We start from the raw sequence: 20,922 nt of genomic DNA, 5'->3' as shown, positions 1-20,922 counted from the left end.
CGAGGTCTCCGTCTCTCCGTGTCTCTTCGTCTCCACCCCTGCCCAGTCTCTCTCTCCGGGGATCTCTGCGGTCGTCTCTGCCCCCGGGCGCGTCTCTTCGGGTCCCGGTTGGGTGGGGAGCGGGGGAGACCCCTCCTCCTCTCCCTCCTCCTCCTCCCCTCCCCTCCCTCCCCTCCCTCCTCCTCCTCTCCCTCCTCCTCCCCCCCCCCACCCGCCCCCTGCTTTTTCCCGGCGGCCGCGAGGCTTTTCCTGACGCTTGGATCTGCTTCCCATCCTCCTTCCTCCTCCTCCTCCTTCCTCCTCCTCCTCCTTTCCTCCTCCTCCTCCTCCTCCTCCTTCCTCCTCCTCCTCCTCCATCCTCTCCACCCCCTCTCTTCCTCCGCCTCCAACCTCCTCCATCCTCCTCCTCCTCCTCCATCCATCCCTCCATCCCTCCATCCTCCCTCCTCCTCCCCCCCTCCTCCCCCTCCCCCACCCCCCAGGACCCCCCAAGACCCCCCAAGACCCCCCAAAAAACCCCCCCAGGGCCCCCCCCAACCCCGAGGGAGCCTCCATGAGCCGTTCCCGGGCCTCTATGCACCGCGGCAGCCTTCCAGGCGCGGCCTACGCTCCGTTCAGAGGTAGGGGGGTCGGGGGGTTGGGGGTTTGGGGGGGGTTTGGGGGGTCTGGGGGCGTCTACGTGGGTCCGGGGGTCGGAGGTGGAGGCAGAGACAGAGATGGGGGGAGGTGGAGGAGGAGGGGAGACCCTGGGGGGGGTGGGGAGAGACAGCCAGAGACAGCTGGGGGAGGTGGGGAGAGACAGCCAGGACCGGAGAGACGATGGGGAGAGACAGTTGGGGTGGGGAGAGACAGCCAGGACCGGAGAGATGGTGGTGAGAGACAGCTGGGGGAGGTGGGGAGAGACAGCCAGGACCCGAGAGATGGTGGTGAGAGACAGTTGGGGGGTGGGGAGAGATGGGGAGGATCAGAGAGATGATGGTGAGAGACATTTGGGGGGGTGGGGAGAGACAGCCAGGACCGGAGAGATGGTGGTGAGAGACACTTGGGGGGGGAGAGACAGCCAGGACCGGAGAGATGATGGTGAGAGACAGTTGGGGGAGGTGGGGAGAGATGGGGAGGACCAGAGAGATGATGGTGAGAGACAGTTGGGGGGGTGGGGAGAGACAGCCAGGACCGGAGAGATGGTGGTGAGAGACAGTTGGGGGGGAGAGACAGCCAGGACCGGAGAGATGATGGTGAGAGACAGTTGGGGGGGGTGGGGAGAGACGGGGAGGATCAGAGAGACAGCCAGAGACAGCTGGGGGGAGGTGGGGAGAGACAACCAGGACCGGAGAGATGATGGGGAGAGACAGTTGGGGGGGGGTGGGGAGAGACGGGGAGGACCAGAGAGACAGCCAGAGATAGCTGGGGGGAGGTGGGGAGAGACAACCAGGACCGGAGAGATGATGGTGAGAGACAGCTGGGGGTGGGGAGAGACAAGCAGGGCCGGAGAGACAGCCAGAGACAGCTGGGGGGAGGTGGGGAGAGACAACCAGGACCGGAGAGATGATGGGGAGAGACAGTTGGGGGAGGTGGGGAGAGACAGCCAGGACCGGAGAGATGGTGGTGAGAGACAGTTGGGGGGAGGTGGGGAGAGACGGGGAGGACCAGAGAGACGGAGAGAGACATCCGGGGGAGATGGACAGAGACAGGCAGGACCAGAGAGATGATAGTGAGAGACAGTTGGGGGTGGGGAGAGACAGGCAGGACCAGAGAGACAGCCAGAGACAGCTGGGGCGAGGTGGGGAGAGACAACCAGGACCGGAGAGATGATGGGGAGAGACAGTTGGGGGGGTGGGGAGAGATGGGGAGGACCAGAGAGACAGCCAGAGATAGCTGGGGGGAGGTGGGGAGAGACAACCAGGACCGGAGAGATGATGGTGAGAGACAGCTGGGGGTGGGGAGAGACAAGCAGGGCCGGAGAGACAGCTGGGGGGAGGTGGGGAGAGACAACCAGGACCGGAGAGATGATGGTGAGAGACAGTTGGGGGAGGTGGGGAGAGACGGGGAGGACCAGAGAGACGGAGAGAGACATCCGGGGGAGATGGACAGAGACAGGCAGGACCAGAGAGATGATAGTGAGAGACAGTTGGGGGTGGGGAGAGACGGGCAGGACCGGAGAGACAGCCAGAGACAGCTGGGGCGAGGTGGGGAGAGACAACCAGGACCGGAGAGATGATGGGGAGAGACAGTTGGGGGGGTGGGGAGAGATGGGGAGGACCAGAGAGACAGCCAGAGACTGCTGGGGGGAGGTGGGGAGAGACGGGCAGGACCGGAGAGATGATGGTGAGAGACATCCGGGGGAGGTGGGGAGAGACAGGCAGGACCACAGAGATCAATCAATCAATCAATCAATCAATCGTATTTATTGAGCACTTACTGTGTGCTGAGCACTGTACTAAGCGCTTGGGAAATGCAAAAGTTGGCAACACGTAGCGATGGTGAGAGACAACCTGGGGGAGATGGGCAGAGACGGCCGGGGCCCGGAGAGATGGGGAGAGACAGGTAGGCCCGGAGAGACGGTGAGAGACAAGCTGGGGGAGACGGGCAGAGACAGGCAGGACCAGAGAGACGGGGAGAGACATCTGGGGGAGATGGAGAGAGACAGGCAGGCCCAGAGAGACGGGGAGAGACAAGCTGGGGGAGACGGACAGAGACAGGCAGGACCAAGAGATGGTGAGAGACAGCCGGGGGGAGATGGACAGAGACGGGGAGCCCTGGAGAGACGGCGAGAGACAAGCTGGGGGAGATGGGGAGAGACGGGAAGGACCGGAGAGACGGTGAGAGACATCCCAGGGGCGGTGGGGAGAGACGGCCGGGACCGGAGAGATGGAGAGAGACGGGTAGGCCCGGAGAGACGGCGAGAGACAAGCTGGGGGAGACGGACAGAGACAGGCAGGACCAGAGAGATGGTGAGAGACAGCCGGGGGGGAGATGGAGAGAGACAGGCAGGACCAGAGAGGCGGTGAGAGACATCCCGGGGGGGGGGAGATGGAGAGAGACGGGCAGGACCGGAGAGATGGGGAGAGACATGCGGGGGAGAGATGGACAGAGACAGGCAGGACCAGAGAGACGGTGAGAGACATCCGGGGGAGAGATGGAGAGACACAGGCAGGACCAGAGAGACGGCGAGAGACATCCGGGGGGGAGACGGACAGAGACAGGCAGGACCGGAGAGACGGTGAGAGACATCCGGGGGAGATGGACAGAGATGGGTAGGCCCGGAGAGACGGGGAGAGACAACCTGGGGGAGACGGAGAGAGACGGGTAGGCCCAGAGAGACGGGGAGAGACAAGCAGGACCAGAGAGACGGTGAGAGACGGTGGGAGACAACCCAGGGGCGGTGGGGAGAGACAGGCAGGACCGGGGAGATGGAGAGAGACAGGTAGGCCTGCCCGGAGAGACGGGGAGAGACAAGCTGGGGGAGACGGACAGAGACGGGCAGGACCAGAGAGACGGGGAGAGACAAGCTGGGGGAGATGGACAGAGACAGCCAGGACCAGAGAGACGGGGAGAGACATCCGGGGGGAGATGGCCAGAGACAGGCAGGACCGGAGAGATGGAGAGAGACAGCCGGGGGGAGATGGACAGAGACGGGTAGGACCGGAGAGACGGTGAGAGACACCTGGGGCAGATGGACAGAGATGGGTAGGCCCGGAGAGACAGTGAGAGACAACCCGGGGGAGATGGAGAGAGACAGGTAGGCCTGGAGAGATGGTGAGAGACAACCTGGGGGAGACGGACAGAGACGGGCAGGACCAGAGAGATGCTGAGAGACAGGTGGGGGGAGATGGAGAGAGACGGGCAGGACCAGAGAGACGGGGAGAGACAGCCGGGGAGGCATGGAGAGAGACGGGCAGGCCCAGAGAGACGGGGTGAGACATCCGGGGGGAGATGGACAGAGACGGGCAGGACCGGAGAGACGGCGAGAGACATCTGGGGGAGATGGACAGAGATGGGTAGGCCCGGAGAGACAGTGAGAGACAACCCGGGGGAGATGGAGAGAGACAGGTAGGCCCAGAGAGACGGGGAGAGACAACCCAGGGGCGGTGGGGAGAGACAGCCAGGACCGGAGAGATGGACAGAGACAACCGGGGGGAGATGGACAGAGACAGGCAGGACCAGAGAGACGGGGAGAGACATCCGGGGGGGAGATGGACAGAGATGGGTAGGCCCGGAGAGATGGGGAGAGACAACCTGGGGGAGACAGAGAGAGACGGGTAGGCCCAGAGAGAGAGACGGGGAGAGACAGCCGGGGGGAGACGGACAGAGACGGGTAGGCCCGGAGAGACGGTGACAGACACCCGGGGGAGATGGACAGAGACGGGTAGGCCCGGAGACACGGGGAGAGACAACCTGGGGGAGACGGAGAGAGACAGCCAGGCCCAGAGAGACGGGGAGAGACAGGCAGGGGGAGACGGACAGAGACGGGTAGGCCCGGAGAGACGGGGAGAGACATCTGGGGGAGATGGAGAGAGACGGGCAGGACCAGAGAGACGGTGAGAGACAAGCTGGCGGAGATGGACAGAGACAGGCAGGCCCGCGGAGATGGTGAGAGACAGCCGGGGGGAGATGGAGAGAGACGGGCAGGACCAGAGAGATGGCGAGAGACACCCGGGGGAGATGGGCAGAGATGGGTAGGCCCGGAGAGACGGGGAGAGACAACCTGGGGGAGACGGAGAGAGATGGGTAGGCCTGGAGAGACGGGGAGAGACAACCTGGGGGAGACGGACAGAGACGGGCAGGAGCAGAGAGACGGGGAGAGACAGCCGGGGGGAGACGGAGAGAGACGGGTAGGCCCGGAGAGACGGCGAGAGACAACCTGGGGGAGATGGACAGAGACGGGTAGGCCCGGAGAGACGGCGAGAGGCAAACAGTACCGGAGAGACGGTGAGAGACAACCCAGGGGCGGTGGGGAGAGACAGCCAGGACCGGAGAGACGGTGAGAGACAGGTAGGCCCGGAGAGACGGGGAGAGACAGCTGGGGGGAGACGGAGAGAGACGGGCAGGAGCAGAGAGATGGGGAGAGACAGCCGGGGGGAGACGGAGAGAGATGGGTAGGCCCGGAGAGACGGTGAGAGACAACCTGGGGGAGACGGACAGAGACAGGTAGGCCCAGAGAGACGGGGAGAGACAAACAGGGCCAGAGAGAAGGTGAGAGACAAGCTGGGGGAGATGGACAGAGACGGGCAGGACCAGAGAGACGGGGAGAGATAAACAGGACCGGAGAGATGGTGAGAGACAACCCAGGGGCGGTGGGGAGAGACAGCCAGGACCGGAGAGACGGGGAGAGACACCCGGGGGAGATGGAGAGAGATGGGGAGAGACAACCTGGGGGAGAAGGAGAGAGACAGGTAGGCCCAGAGAGACGGGGAGAGACAAACGGGACCAGAGAGACGGTGAGAGACAAGCCGGGGGAGACGGACAGAGACGGGCAGGACCAGAGAGATGGGGAGAGATAAACAGGACCGGAGAGACGGTGAGAGACAACCCAGGGGAGGTGGGGAGAGACAGCCAGGACCGGAGAGATGGACAGAGACAGGTAGGCCCAGAGAGACGGGGAGAGACAGCTGGGGGGAGATGGAGAGAGACGGGCAGGACCAGAGAGATGGGGAGAGACAGCTGGGGGGAGATGGACAGAGACGGGTAGGCCCAGAGAGACGGGGAGAGACAGCCGGGGGGAGATGGACAGAGACGGGCAGGCCCGGAGAGACGGGGAGAGACAGCCGGGGGGAGATGGACAGAGACGGGCAGGACCGGAGAGATGGAGAGAGACAGCCGGGGGGGGAGATGGACAGAGATGGGTAGGCCCGGAGAGACAACCTGGGGGAGACGGAGAGAGACAGGTAGGCCCGGACAGACGGGGAGAGACAGGCAGGACCAGAGAGACGCTGAGAGACAACCCGGGGGCGGTGGGGAGAGACAGCCAGGACCGGAGAGATGGACAGAGACGGGTAGGCCCGCCCGGAGAGACGGGGAGAGACAACCTGGGGGAGACAGGTAGGCCCAGAGAGACGGGGAGAGACAAGCTGGGGGAGACGGACAGAGACGGGCAGGACCGGAGAGACGGGGAGAGACAGCCGGGGGGAGACGGAGAGAGACAGGTAGGCCCGGAGAGACGGGGAGAGACAACCCAGGGGCGGTGGGGAGAGACAGCCGGGACCGGAGAGATGGACAGAGACGGGTAGGCCCGCCCGGAGAGACGGGGAGAGACAACCTGGGGGAGACGGGCAGAGACGGGGAGAGACAAACAGGGCCAGAGAGATGCTGAGAGACAAGCCGGGGGAGACAGAGAGAGACAGGAGGGAGAGACAGGCGTGGGGGCGGCCGAGAGAGAGACAGCCAGAGACGGGCGGGGCGGGCGGGCGGCATGGAGAGAGACAGCAGGCCCGGGGGCGGGGAGGCTGTGCTGGACGCCCCGCCAGAGCTGAGGGGGCGGGGGGAGAGATGAACGGGGGGGGGGGGGAGGGGCCGGGGGCGTCTCGTACAGAGCCCATCCACCCCCTCCCCCAAGGTGGATGGGAGGGAGGGAGGGAGGGAGGGATGGCAGGCCCAGGGAACGGCGGGGGGCGATGATGGGGTGGATCTAGAGTTGGATTCCGCACACACACGACCCCCCCCCTTTCCGTCCAGACAGTAGCCCCCCCGCCCTCCCCCGCCCCCTCCCACCACATCTACCCCCCCCTTTCCGTCCAGACAGTAGCCCCCCGCCCGGTAGGTTCGCCCCCGCCCGCTCCCACCACATCTCCCCCCCCCACCCCGGCTACCAACTAGACGCTTTTCCTCTCCCGCCGCCCCCCAGCGGGGAGGGGGGACCCTCCCCACCCCATCAGTGCATCGATTGTACCTACTGAGCGCTGACGGGGTGCTGTGCTGAGCGCCTGGGAGGGGGAGGTGGTCAATAGTGAGCGCTGACGGGGTGCTGTACTGAGCGCCTGGGAGGGAGAGGTGGTCAATGCTGAGCGCTGACTGGGCGCTGTGCTGAGCGCCTGGGAGGGAGAGGTGGTCTCTACTGAGCGCTGACTGGGTGCTGTACTGAGCGCCTGGGAGGGAGAGGTGGTCTCTACTGAGCGCTGACTGGGTGCTGTACTGAGCGCCTGGGTGGGAGAGGTGGTCTCTACTGAGCGCTGACTGGGCGCTGTGCTGAGCACCTGGGTGGGAGAGGTGGTCTCTACTGAGCACTCCCTGGGTGCTGTACTGAGCGCCTGCGAGGGAGAGGTGGTCAATACTGAGCGCCGACTGGGTGCTGTACTGAGCGCCCGGGAAGTGGAGTGGGGATATGTGTTCCTTACCCAATCGGGCGATGATATTTACTGAGCGCTTCCTGGGCGCTGTACTGAGCGCCTGGGAGGGAGAGGTGGTCAATACTGAGCACTGGCTGGGTGCTGTACTGAGCGCCTGGGAGGGAGAGGTGGTCTCTACTGAGCGCTGACTGGGTGCTGTACTGAGCGCTTGGGAGGCAGAGATGGTCTCTACTGAGCGCTTCCTGGGCTCTGTACTGAGCGCCTGGGAGGGAGAGGTGGTCTCTACTGAGCGCTCCCTGGGCACTGTACTGAGCGCCCGGGAGGCGGAGTCGGTAGACGTGTTCTTTACCCAATCAGGCGATGGTATTTGCTGAGCACTTCCTGGGCTCTGTACTGAGCGCCTGGGAGGCAGAGGTGGTCTCTACTGAGTGTTCACTGGGCGCTGTAGTGAGCGCTTAGGAGGCAGAGATGGTCGCGACTGAGCACTTTCTGGGCACTGTACTGAGCGCTTGGGAGGCAGAGATGGTCTCTACTGAGCACTTCCTGGGCTCTGTACTGAGCACCTGGGAGGCAGAGGTGGTCTCTACTGAGTGTTCCCTGGGCGCTGTAGTGAGCGCTTGGGTGGCAGAGATGGTCGCAACTGAGCACTTTCTGGGCACTGTACTGAGCGCTCGGGAAGCAGAGATGGTCTCTACTGGGTGCTGTGCTGAGCGCCCGGGAGGCAGAGTCGGTAGACGTGTTCTTTACCTAAGCAGGCGATGGTATTTGCTGAGCACTTCCCGGGCTCTGTACTGAGCTCCTGGGAGGCAGAGGTGGTCTCTACTGAGTGTTCCCTGGGCACTGTACTGAGCGCCTGGGAGGTAGAGTGGGTAGATGCGTTCCTTGCCCCCCACTCGATCAGGTGATGGTATGTACTGAGCGTTTCCCGGGCGCTATACTGAGCGCCTGGGAGGCAGAGGAGGTCTCTACTGAGCGCTTCCTGGGCTCTGTACTGAGCGCCTGGGAGGGAGAGTGGGTAGTTGTGTTCCTTCCCCCCACTCGATCAGGCGATGCTATGTACTGAGCGCTTCCCGGGCGCTGTGCTGAGCGCCTGGGAGGGAGAGTGGGTAGTTGTGTTCCTTCCCCCCACTCGATCAGGCGATGCTATGTACTGAGCGCTTCCTGGGCACTGTACTGAGCGCCTGGGAGGGAGAGGGGGTAGTTGTGTTCCTTCCCCCCACTCCATCAGGCGATGCTATGTACTGAGCGCTTCCCGGGCGCTGTACTGAGCGCCTGGGAGGGAGAGTGGGTAGTTGTGTTCCTTCCCCCCACTCCATCAGGCGATGCTATGTACTGAGCGCTTCCCGGGCACTGTACTGAGCGCCTGGGAGGTAGAGTGAGTAGTTGTGTTCCTTCCCCCCACTTGATCATGTGATGCTATGTACTGAGCGCTTCCCGGACACTGTACTGAGCGCCTGGGAGGGAGAGGGGGTAGTTGTGCTCCTTCCCCCCCACTCCATCAGGCGATGCTATGTACTGAGCGCTTCCCGGGCGCTGTACTGAGCGCCTGGGAGGGAGAGTGGGTAGTTGTGTTCCTTCCCCCCACTCCATCAGGCGATGCTATGTACTGAGCGCTTCCCGGGCACTGTACTGAGCGCCTGGGAGGGAGAGTGAGTAGTTGTGTTCCTTCCCCCCACTCGATCAGGCGATGCTATGTACTGAGCGCTTCCCGGGCGCTGTGCTGAGCGCCTGGGAGGGAGAGTGGGTAGTTGTGTTCCTTCCCCCCACTCGATCAGGCGATGCTATGTACTGAGCGCTTCCCGGGCGCTGTACTGAGCGCCTGGGAGGGAGAGGGGGTAGTTGTGCTCCTTCCCCCCCCACTCCATCAGGCGATGCTATGTACTGAGCGCTTCCCGGGCACTGTACTGAGCGCCTGGGAGGGAGAGGGGGTAGTTGTGTTCCTTCCCCCCACTCCATCAGGCGATGCTATGTACTGAGCGCTTCCCGGACACTGTGCTGAGCGCCTGGGAGGCAGAGGTGGTCTCTACTGGGCGCTGTACTGAGCGCCTTGGGTAGCTGTGTCCCTTCCCCCCCAGTCGAGCAGGCGATGCTACTTACTGAGCGTTCCCTGGGTGCAGGAGCACTGGACTAAGCGCCGAGCAGACACCGTCCATCAGCGTTACGAAACAGACCCGTTCCCTTCCCCGGGCAGGCCGTCCTATGTACTGAGCGCTTCCCGGGGGGGGGGGAGGGCAGAGCACTGTACTGAGCGCTCGGGAGAGGGCCAGGCGAGAAGGAGCGGCCAGTTTCCCGGCCCACGGGGAGCGTCCAGTACAGAGGCAGAGTTTCCCCGGGGCCGGTGGGTGACGGTGTCCTCGCCCCAGCGCTCAGTACAGTGCCCTACACGTGGGAAGCGCTCAATAAGTAGGACCGAAGGCCCGAGAGCGGCGTGGCCCAATGGAAAGAGCCCGAGGTCCCGGGTTCTAATCCTGTCCCCTCCGCTCGTCTGCTGGGTGACCTCGGGCGAGTCACTTCGCTTCTCCGGGCCTCAGTTTCCTCCTCTGTCAAATGGGGATGAAGACCGCGAGCCCCCCCGGGGGACAACCTCATCACCTTGTAACCTCCCCGGCGCTCAGTACAGTGCTCGGCACGTAGTAAGTGCTTAACACATGCTATTATTATTATTATCATTATTATTATTATTATTATTGTTCTCCAGGCCTCAGTTTCCTCCTCTGTCAAATGGGGATGAAGACCGCGAGCCCCCCGGGGGACAACCTGATCACCTTGTAACCTCCCCGGCGCTCAGTACAGTGCTCGGCACGTAGTAAGCGCTTAACACATGCCATCATTATCATTATTATTATTATTATTATTATTATTATTATTATTATTCTCCGGGCCTCAGTTTCCTCCCCTGTCAAATGGGGATGAAGACCGCGAGCCCCCCGGGGGACAACCTCATCACCTTGTAACCTCCCCGGCGCTTTGTACAGTGCTCGGCACATAGTAAGCGCTTAACACATGCCATCATTATTATTATTATTATTATTATTATTATTATTATCCTCCAGGCCTCAGTTTCCTCCTCTGTCAAATGGGGATGAAGACCGCGAGCCCCCCGTGGGACAACCCGATCACCTTGTAACCTCCCCGGCGCTCAGTACAGTGCTCGGCACGTAGTAAGCGCTTAACACATGCCGTCATTATTATTATTATTATTCTCCTGGCCTCAGTTTCCTCCTCTGTCAAATGGGGGTGAAGACCGTGAGCCCCCCGGGGGACAACCCCATCACCTTGTAACCTCCCCGGCGCTCAGTACAGTGCTCAGCACGTAGTAAGCGCTTAACACATGCCATTATTATTATTATTATTATTATTATTATTATTATTATTATTATTCTCCGGGCCTCAGTTTCCTCCCCTGTCAAATGGGGATGAAGACCGTGAGCCCCCCGGGGGACAACCTCATCACCTTGTAACCTCCCCGGCGCTCAGTACAGTGCTCGGCACGTAGTAAGCGCTTAACAAAGACCATCATTATCATTATTATTATTCTCCGGGCCTCAGTTTCCCCCTCTGTCAAATGGGGATGAAGACTGCGAGCCCCCCGTGGGACCACCCCATCACCTTGTAACCTCCCCGGCGCTTAGTACAGTGCTTGGCACGTAGAAAGCGCCTAACACATGCCGTCATTATTATTATTATTATTATTATTATTATTATTATTATTATTATTATTATTATTATTATTATTCTCCGGGCCTCAGTTTCCTCCTCTGTCAAATGGGGATGAAGACTGCGAGCCCCCCGGGGGACAACCTCATCACCTTGTAACCTCCCCGGCGCTTAGTACAGTGCTCGGCACGTAGTAAGCGCTTAATAAATACAATTGATTGATAGTAAGGGCTTAACACATTCCATCATTATTATTATTATTATTCTCCAGGCCTCAGTTTCCTCCTCTGTCAAATGGGGATGAAGACCGCGAGCCCCCCGGGGGACAACCCCATCACCTTGTAACCTCCCCGGCGCTCAGTACAGTGCTCAGCACGTAGTAAGCGCTTAACACATGCCATTATTATTATTATTATTATTATTATTATTATTATTGTTGTTGTTGTTATTATTATTATTCTCCAGGCCTCAGTTTCCTCCTCTGTCAAATGGGGATGAAGACCGTGAGTCCCCCGGGGGACAACCTCATCACCTTGTAACCTCCCCGGCGCTCAGTACAGTGCTCGGCACGTAGTAAGCGCTTAACACATGCTATTATTATTATTATTATTATTATTATTATTCTCCGGGCCTCAGTTTCCCCCTCTGTCAAATGGGGATGAAGACCGCGAGCCCCCAGTGGGACAACCCCATCACCTTGTAACCTGCCCAGCACTTAGTACAGTCCTTGGCACATAGTAAGCGCCTAATAAATGCCAATAAAATAAATAAAAAAAACCCTCCCCAGCGCTTAGAACAGCGCTTGGCCCATAGTGAGCGCCTAATAAATGCCATTATCATTATTATTATTACTAATAAAATAGGGAGGAAGACCGTGAGCCCCCCGCGGGGCAACCTGCTCCCCCCCTTGGCGCTCAGAACAGTGCTCGGCACGTAGTAAGCGCTCAAAAAATGCCATCATGATCACTGACTAATTAGTCAATTAGCAATAATTGACTATTATTACTATTATTATTAATAAAACGGGGGAGGAAGACTGGGAGGCCCCACGGGGGACCCCCTGATGACCTCCTCTCTCCCCCCCCCTTGGCGCTCAGAACAGTGCCCGGCACGTAGTAAGCGCTCAACAAATACCATCATGATCACTGACTAATTAGTCAATTAGCAATAATTGACTATTATTACTATTATTATTATTAATAAAACGGGGGAGGAAGACTGGGAGGCCCCACGTACCGGCATCATCATCTAAGGTATAGAATTATATCATCGATCGTATTTATTGAGCGCTTACTATGGGCCGAGCACTGTACTAAGCGCTTAATATATTAGTCATATAACTATAATATATTATATTTATATTATTATAAATTATATTACATACATAAATTAAATTATAGTATATCAATATAACATATATTATATCATTATATAATTATAATATATTATATATAATTATGTATAATATATGAAGCACTTAGTACAGTGCTCTGCACATAGTAAGCATTCAATAAATATTCAACAATAAACACAAATAAATAAATAAATAAATATTTATATTTAAATATAAATAAATATTTATATTTGATGCTTAGTATTTATACATTGTTTATATATTTATTCATATTTAACATTTATTTATTTAATATTTACTTAAATAAATATTTATTTATAAATAAATAAATAAATATAGTGAGTGTGAAAAATAAATATGCATGTATATTATGTATAATATATAATAATATATAATTATTCTTCCAAATTGATGCCCAGTTCGCTCCCTCATCCGCTCATTAAATAAAAATAATAAATATACATATATTATGTATAATACATAATAATATATAATTAATCTTCCCAATTGACGCCCAGTTCACTCCCTCATCCGCTCATTAAATAAAAATAATAAATATACATGTATATTATGTATAATATATAATAATATAGAATTAATCTTCCAAATTGACGCCCAGTTCACTCCCTCATCCGCTCATTAAATAAAAATGATAAATATACATATATATTATGTATAATATATAATAATATATAATTAATCTTCCAAATTGACGCCCAGTTCACTCCCTCATCCGCTCATTAAATAGAAATGATAAATATACATATATATTATGTATAATATATAATAATATATAATTAATCTTCCCAGTTGACGCCCAGTTCACTCCCTCATCCTCTCATTAAATAAAAATGATAAATATACATGTATATTATGTATAATATATAATAATATATAATTAATCTTCCCAATTGACGCCCAGTTCACTCCCTCATCCGCTCATTAAATAGAAATGATAAATATACATATATATTATGTATAATATATAATAATATATAATTAATCTTCCAAATTGACACCCAGTTCACTCCCTCATCCGCTCATTAAATAGAAATGATAAATATACCTATATATTATGTATAATATATAAGAATATATAATTAATCTTCCCAATTGACGCCCAGTTCACTCCCTCATCCGCTCATTAAATAGAAATGATAAATATACATATATATTATGTATAATATATAATAATATATAATTAATCTTCCCAATTGACGCCCAGTTCACTCCCTCATCCGCTCATTAAATAGAAATGATAAATATACATATATATTATGTATAATATATAATAATATATAATTAATCTTCCCAATTGACGCCCAGTTCACTCCCTCATCCGCTCATTAAATAGAAATGATAAATATACCTATATATTATGTATAATATATAAGAATATATAATTAATCTTCCCAATTGACGCCCAGTTCACTCCCTCATCCGCTCATTAAATAAAAATGATAAATATACCTATATATTATGTATAATATATAATAATATATAATTAATCTTCCAAATTGACGCCCAGTTCACTCCCTCATCCGCTCATTAAATAGAAATGATAAATATACCTATATATTATGTATAATATATAATAATATATAATTAATCTTCCCAATTGACGCCCAGTTCACTCCCCCCATCCGCCCATTAAGTAATCCCCCATTCATTCAGTCAGTCATTCATTCATTCGTTCGGTGGCATTTACTGAGCGCCTCCTGGGCTCGGAGCGGGCCTTCGCTCGCACTTATTGAGCGCTCACCCTGTGCGGAGCGCTTGTGAAGCGCTCACTACACGCCCAGCACTGTTTTGAGCGCCCCGGGGCCGTCGGGTTGGGGGCCCCCGGGGGTCTTCATCCCCATTGGACGGAGGAGGAAACTGAGGCCCAGAGAGGGGAAGCGACTCCCCCGAGGTCACCCAGCGGACGAGTGGCGGGGCCGGGATTCGCACCCACGACCTCGGGCTCCTTCCCCCGAGCCCCGCCGCTTCTCTGAGGACACTGTACTGAGCGCTCCGGAGAGGACTCCAAAACAGTCCCCATCTCCAATCCGCCCTCTTCCCGTTTAACGTCCAGCCGTTCATCCGCTTACTCGGGGCTATGTACTGAACGCCCCTAGGGTGCCGGGCGCTGTACTGAGCGCCAGGGAGAGGCCTCTCCAACCAGAAAGAGAAGGATTCCCTGCCCTCAAGGAGCGACCGACGCAAAGGGAAATCAATAAATGACACATACGGCCAGGCAGTTGTACTTATTGGACGCCTCCCGCGGGCAGAGCACTGTACTGAGCGCTTGGGAGAGTCCGCTACACCGAGAAGCGGACACGTTTCCTCGTCCGCGGAACTTCACTCGTTGGGTCAGTCCTATGTACTGAGCGCCCCCCGTGTGCGGAGCACCGGGCTGGGCGCTCGGGGGGGTCCACTACATCGCGAAACGGGCACGCTTCCTGCCCACGTGGAGCCGACGGTCTTCGGCCGTCAGTCAGTGGTATTTATTGAGCGCTCCCCGGGCGCGGAGCACCGTACTGAGCGCTCGGGAGAGTCCAGTACATCAAGAGACGGACCCATTTCCGGCCCACAGGGAGCCGGCGGGCCTCCCCTCGTTCGTTCGGTCAGTCGGTCGAGTGTATTGAGCGCTTCCTGTGCGCGGGGCACTGTACTGAGTACTTGGGGGAGTCCAGTACATCCAAAAAATGGCACATTTCCGGCCCACGAGGAGCCGACGGCCTTCCCTTCAGTCATTCGTTCGCTCATTCAGGCAGTTATATTTATTGAGCGCTTCCCGGGTGCGGAGCACTGTACGAAGCGCTTGGGGGAGTCCAATACATCAAAAAACCGACACATGTCCCGCCCACATGGGGCTGACGGCCTACCCCTCGTTCATTCAGTCAGTCGGTTGTATTTATTGAGCGCTTCCCGAGTGCGGAGCACTGGACTAAGCGCCTGGGGGAGTCCAATACATCAAAAAAAGGCACATTTCCGGCCCACGTGGAGCTGACAGCCTACCCCTCGTTCATTCATTGTCGGTCCTATTTATTGAGTGCTTCCCGAGTGCGGAGCACTGGACTGAGCGCTTGGGGGAGTCCAATACATCAAAAAAACCGGCACGTTTCCGGCCCACGTGGAGCCGACGGCCTACGCCTCGTTCATTCATTGTCGGTCCTATTTATTGAGCGCTTCCCGAGTGCGGAGCACTGGACTAAGTGCTTGGGGGAGTCCAATACATCAGAAAAATGGCACATTTCCGGCCCACGTGGAGCCGACGGCCTACGCCTCGTTCATTCATTGTCGGTCCTATTTATTGAGCGCTTCCCGAGTGCGGAGCACTGGACTAAGTGCTTGGGGGAGTCCAATACATCAGAAAAATGGCACATTTCCGGCCCACGTGGAGCCGACGGCCTACGCCTTGTTCATTCATTGTCGGTCCTATTTATTGAGCGCTTCCCGAGTGCGGAGTACTGGACTAAGCACTTGGGGGAGTCCAGTACATCATAAAAAATGGCACATCTCCGGCCCACGTGGAGCTGACGGCCTAACCCTCATTCATTCATTCAGTCGGTCGTACTTATTGAGCGCGTCCTGACTGCGGAGCACTGTACTAAGCGCCTGGGAGAGCCCAATACACCAAGAAACAGATACATTTCCGGCCCACATGGCGCTGATGGTCTACCCTTCATTCATTCATTCATTCAGTCAGTCATTCAGTCGTATTTATTGAGCGCCTACTGTGTGCAGAGCACTGTACTAGGCGCTTGGGGGAGTCCAATACATCAAAAAACCGACCCATTTCCGGGCCACGTGGAGCTGACGGCCTACGCCTCGTTCATTCACTGTCGGTCCTATTTATTGAGCGCTTCCCGACTGCGGAGCACTGGACTAAGCGCTTGGGGGAGTCCAGTACATCAGAAAAATGGCACATTTCCGGCCCACGTGGAGCCGACGGCCTACGCCTCGTTCATTCATTGTCGGTCCTATTTATTGAGCGCTTCCCGAGTGCGGAGTACTGGACTAAGCACTTGGGGGAGTCCAGTACATCATAAAAAATGGCACATCTCCGGCCCACGTGGAGCTGACGGCCTAACCCTCGTTCATTCAGTCAGTCGGTCGTATTTATTGAGTGCTTCCCGAGTGCGGAGCACTGTATTAAGCGCTTGGGAGAGTCCAATACATCAAAAAACCCGCACATTTCTGGCCCACGTGGAGCTGACGGCCTAACCCTCGTTCATTCATTCAGTCGGTCGTACTTATTGAGCGCTTCCTGAGTGCGGAGCACTGTACTAAGCGCTTGGGAGAGTCCAGTACATCAAAAAAATGGCACATTTCCGGCCCACGTGGAGCTGACGGCCTACACCTCATTCATTCATTGTCGGTCCTATTTATTGAGCGCTTCCCGAGTGCAGAGCACTGTACTAAGCGCTTGGGGGAGTCCAATACATCAAAAAACCGACACATTTCTGGCCCACGTGGAGCTGACGGCCTACCCCTCATTCATTCATTCAGTCGGTCGTACTTACTGAGCGCTTCCCGAGTGCGGAGCACTGGACTAAGCGCTTGGGGGAGTCCAATACATCAAAAAACCGACACATTTCTGGCCCACGTGGAGCTGACGGCCTACCCCTCGTTCATTCATTCAGTCGGTCGTACTTATTGAGCGCTTCCCGAGTGCGGAGCACTGTACTAAGCGCTTGGGAGAGTCCAATACATCAAAAAACCGACACATTTCTGGCCCACATGGAGCTGGCGGCCTAACCCTTGTTCATTCATTCAGTCGGTCGTACTTATTGAGCGCTTCCCGAGTGCGGAGCACTGTACTGAGCGCTTGGGAGAGTCCCATACATCAAAAAACCCGCACATTTCTGGCCCACGTGGAGCTGACGGCCTAACCCTTGTTCATTCATTCAGTCGGTCGTACTTATTGAGCGCTTCCTGACTGCGGAGCACTGTACTAAGCGCTTGGGAGAGTCCAATACATCAAAAAAACAACGGAGCTGATGGCCTAACCCTCATTCATTCAGTCAGTCAGTCGTATTTATTGAGCGCTTCCCGAGTGCGGAGCACTGGACTAAGCGCTTGGGAGAGTCCAATACATCAAAAAACCGACACATTTCTCGCCCACGTGGAGCTGACGGCCTACGCCTCGTTCATTCATTCAGTCGGTCGTACTTATTGAGCGCTTCCTGACTGTGCAGCACTGTACTAAGTGCTTGGGAGAGTCCAATACATCAAAAAACCAGCACATTTCTGGCCCACGTGGAGCTGACGGCCTAATCCTTGTTCATTCATTCAGTCAGTCATACTTATTGAGCGCTTCCTGACTGCAGAGCACTGTACTAAGCGCTTGGGGGAGTCCAATACATCAAAAAACCCGCACATTTCTGGCCCACGTGGAGCTGACGGCCTAACCCTCGTTCATTCATTCAGTCGGTCGTACTTATTGAGCGCTTCCCGAGGGCGGAGCACTGTACTAAGCGCCTGGGAGAGTCCAATACACCAAGAAACGGATACATTTCCGGCCCACATGGAGCTGACTGTCCACTCTTCATTCATTCATTCATTGTCAGTCATTCAGTCGTACTTATTGAGCGCCTACTATGTGCTGAGCACTGTACTAAGCGCCCGGGAGAGGAAACTCCAACAAGAAACGGACCCATTTCCCCCCCCCACGGGGCTGACAGCCTCCGCCTCGTCCGTTCAGTCGGTCCTACTTACTGAGCGCCTCCTGAATGCGGAGCCCTGGACGCCCTGGATATGATTATTCTTCCTCCCAAGCGCTTAGTACAGTGCTCTGCACATAGTGAGCGCTCAATAAATGCGATCGATGACGATTATCCCCTGGGCCTCAGTTTCCCCCTCCGGAAAACGGGGACGGGGACCGTGAGCCCGGGCTACTGTGTCCAACCGGATCCGCCGGTCCCCACCCGAGCGCTTAGTACAGCGCCTCGCGCGTAGTAAGCGCCTCACAAAGACCATAATAATAATAATTATTCCCTTCTGGGCCTCAGTTGCCTCATCCGTCAAATGGGGATGGAGATTTGCCGGTCTCCTGGCGCTTAGTACAGTGCCCGGCACCTAGTAAGCGCTTAGCATACCGCCGTTATTATTATTATTATTATTTTTATTATTATTATTATTATTATTATTATTATCCTCTGGGCCTCAGTTTCCTCCTCTGTCTAATGGGGATGAAGGCCGGGAGCACCAGGGGGGATCCCACCCCGGCGCTTAGTACAGCGCCTGGCACCTCGGAAGCGCTTAGCAAATACCACCGTCGTTTATTATTAGCGAATTACTAATAAAAGGCGATGGCCCGATCCCGATAAAAATGGGATTTATTAAGCGCCTCCTAATAATAGTGATGGCGACGGCATTTATTGAGCGCTTACTATGTGCCAAGCACTGTACTAAGCGCCGGGGGGGGAGATACCCGGTCATCGGATCGCCCCCGTCTTACAGACGGGGAAACCGAGGCCCAGAGGAGCGAGGCGCCCAGTCCACTGCCCCGCCCACGGTGAGCGCTCAGTAGATACCATCGAACGATTTGAACCCGCGACCTGTGACCCCCAAGCCCGGCCCCATTTTCTAGATGAGGAAACTGAGGCACAAAGAAGAAGAAGAATGGTCGCTAAGGGCCTGCTATCTTTTAGACCGTATATGTTGCCGATTTGTCCTTCCCAAGCGCTCAGTACAGTGCCCTGCACATCGTAAGCGCTCCGTAAATATGCTTATTTATTCATTTCTCAATAAATACGTATTATTTATTGAGCGCCCGGCAACGGGGACCGCAGGAGGAGCGGGAATTCGTTCATTCATTCACTCATTCCGTTGTACTTATTGAGCGCCTCCCGGGTGCAGGGCGCTGTACTGAGCGCTCGGGAGAGGGCAAGTTGGCAACTGAGAAGCGGCTCCGGCCCAACGACGACGTCTCGCGCAGCGGACTTGGAGGGGGAGTTGAGGAAGTTCCTCCGGCCCGTTTGCCGCTGTACTGGACTCCCCCGAGCGTCCAGTACAGTGCCCCGCGCACGGGAGACGAAGGCCTGATCTTCCTCTCCGCAGTCCCACGTCTCCCCCCGGGCTGCTGTCTTCCTTCCTTCCTTCCTTCCTTCGGTCATACTTATTGAGCGCCTCCCGGGTGCAGAGCACTGTACTGAGCGCCTCCCGGGTGCAGAGCGCTGTACTGAGCGCTCGGGAAAGGGCAGGTTGGCCACCGAGGGAGACGGCTCCGACCCAATGACAACGTCTCGCACAGCGGACTTGGAGGGGGAGTTGAGGAAGTTCCTCCGGCCCCTTTGCCGCTGTACTGGACTCCCCCGAGCGTCCAGTACAGTGTCCCGCGCGCGGACGGCCCTCAACCGAGACGAAGGCCCGATCTTCCTCTCTGCAGTCCCACGTCTCCCCCTGGGCTTCTGTCTTCCTTCCTTCCTTCGGCCGTACTTATCGAGCGCCTCCCGGGTGCAGAGCGCTGTACTGAGCGCCTCCCAGGTGCAGAGCGCTGTACTGAGCGCTCGGGAGAGGGCAGGTTGGCCACCGAGAGAGACGGCTCCGGCCCAACGACGACGTCTCGCACAGCGGACTTGGAGGGGGAGTTGAGGAAGTTCCTCCGGCCCGTTTGCCGCTGTACTGGACTCCCCCGAGCGTCCAGTACAGTGTCCCGCGCGCGGACGGCCCTCAACCGAGACGAAGGCCCGATCTTCCTCTCTGCAGTCCCACGTCTCCGCCCGGGCTGCTTTCTTCCTTCCTTCCTTCGGTCGTATTTATTGAGCGCCTCCCGGGTGCAGAGCGCTGTACTGAGCGCCTCCCGGGCGCAGAGCGCTGTACTGAGCGCTCGGGAGAGGGCAGATTGGCCGGCGAGAGGGACGGCTCCGGCCCAACGACGTCTCACACAGCGGACTTGGAGGGGGAAAAGCTAATTGAGGGAGTTCCTCCGGCCCGTTTGCCGCTGTACTGGACTCTCCCGAGCGCTCAGTACATAGTAAATGCGGTCGTCGCGGCCAGGGAACGTGTCATTGCTAGCGTCCTCTCCGGAGCGCTCAGTACATAGTAAACGAGCTCCCTGCGGGCAGGGAACGTGTCATTTCTAGCAGTCTCTCCCAAGCGCTCAGTACATAGTAAGTGAGGTCATCGTGGGCAGGGACCGAGTCTGTTGTAGCGGCCTCTCCCGAGCGCTCAGTACATAGTAAAAGTGAGGTCATCGCGGGCAGGGAAGGTGTCTGTTGTAGCAGCCTCTCCCGAGCGCTCAGTACATAGTCAGTGAGGTCATCGCGGCCGGGGAATGTGTCATTTCTAGGGCCCTCTCCCGAGCTCTCAGTACATAGTAAATGAGCTTTCTGCAGGCAGGGAACGTGTCATTTCTAGCGTCCCCCTCCCAAGCACTCAGTACATAGTAAGTGAGGTTGTTGCGGGCAGGGAACGTGTCATTTCTAGCAGCCTCTCCCGAGCGCTCAGTACATAGTAAGTGAGGTCGTCGCGGGCAGGGAACGTGTCTGTTGTAGCGGCCTCTCCCGAGCGCTCAGTACAGAGTAAGTGAGTTCCCATCGTGGCCAGGGAACGTGTCATCTCTAGGGTCCTCTCCTGAGCGCTCAGTACATAGTAAAGGAGCTCTCTGCGGGCAGGGAACGTGTCTGTTGTATCGGCCTC

At 56.2% G+C, this 20,922-nt stretch overlaps 1 protein-coding gene across 1 annotated transcript in view; it reads left to right on the top strand.

The window, feature by feature from the left end:
- Positions 1 to 596: 596 nt before the first annotated feature.
- The window catches only part of SYNGAP1 (synaptic Ras GTPase activating protein 1), a 193,448-nt gene continuing 173,122 nt past the window's right edge, over positions 597 to 20,922 (top strand). Inside the window, exon 1 of the mRNA XM_038742183.1 lies at positions 597 to 620. The gene's annotated coding sequence lies outside the window, so the exon portion shown is untranslated. The remainder of the gene's footprint in view (positions 621 to 20,922) is intronic.

The sequence above is a fragment of the Tachyglossus aculeatus genome, unplaced genomic scaffold (assembly GCF_015852505.1).
Source record: "Tachyglossus aculeatus isolate mTacAcu1 unplaced genomic scaffold, mTacAcu1.pri scaffold_101_arrow_ctg1, whole genome shotgun sequence".
NCBI lineage: Eukaryota > Metazoa > Chordata > Mammalia > Monotremata > Tachyglossidae > Tachyglossus > Tachyglossus aculeatus.
The sequence above is the reverse complement of the archived record's forward strand: the minus strand, read 5'-3'. Positions and strand labels throughout refer to the sequence as shown.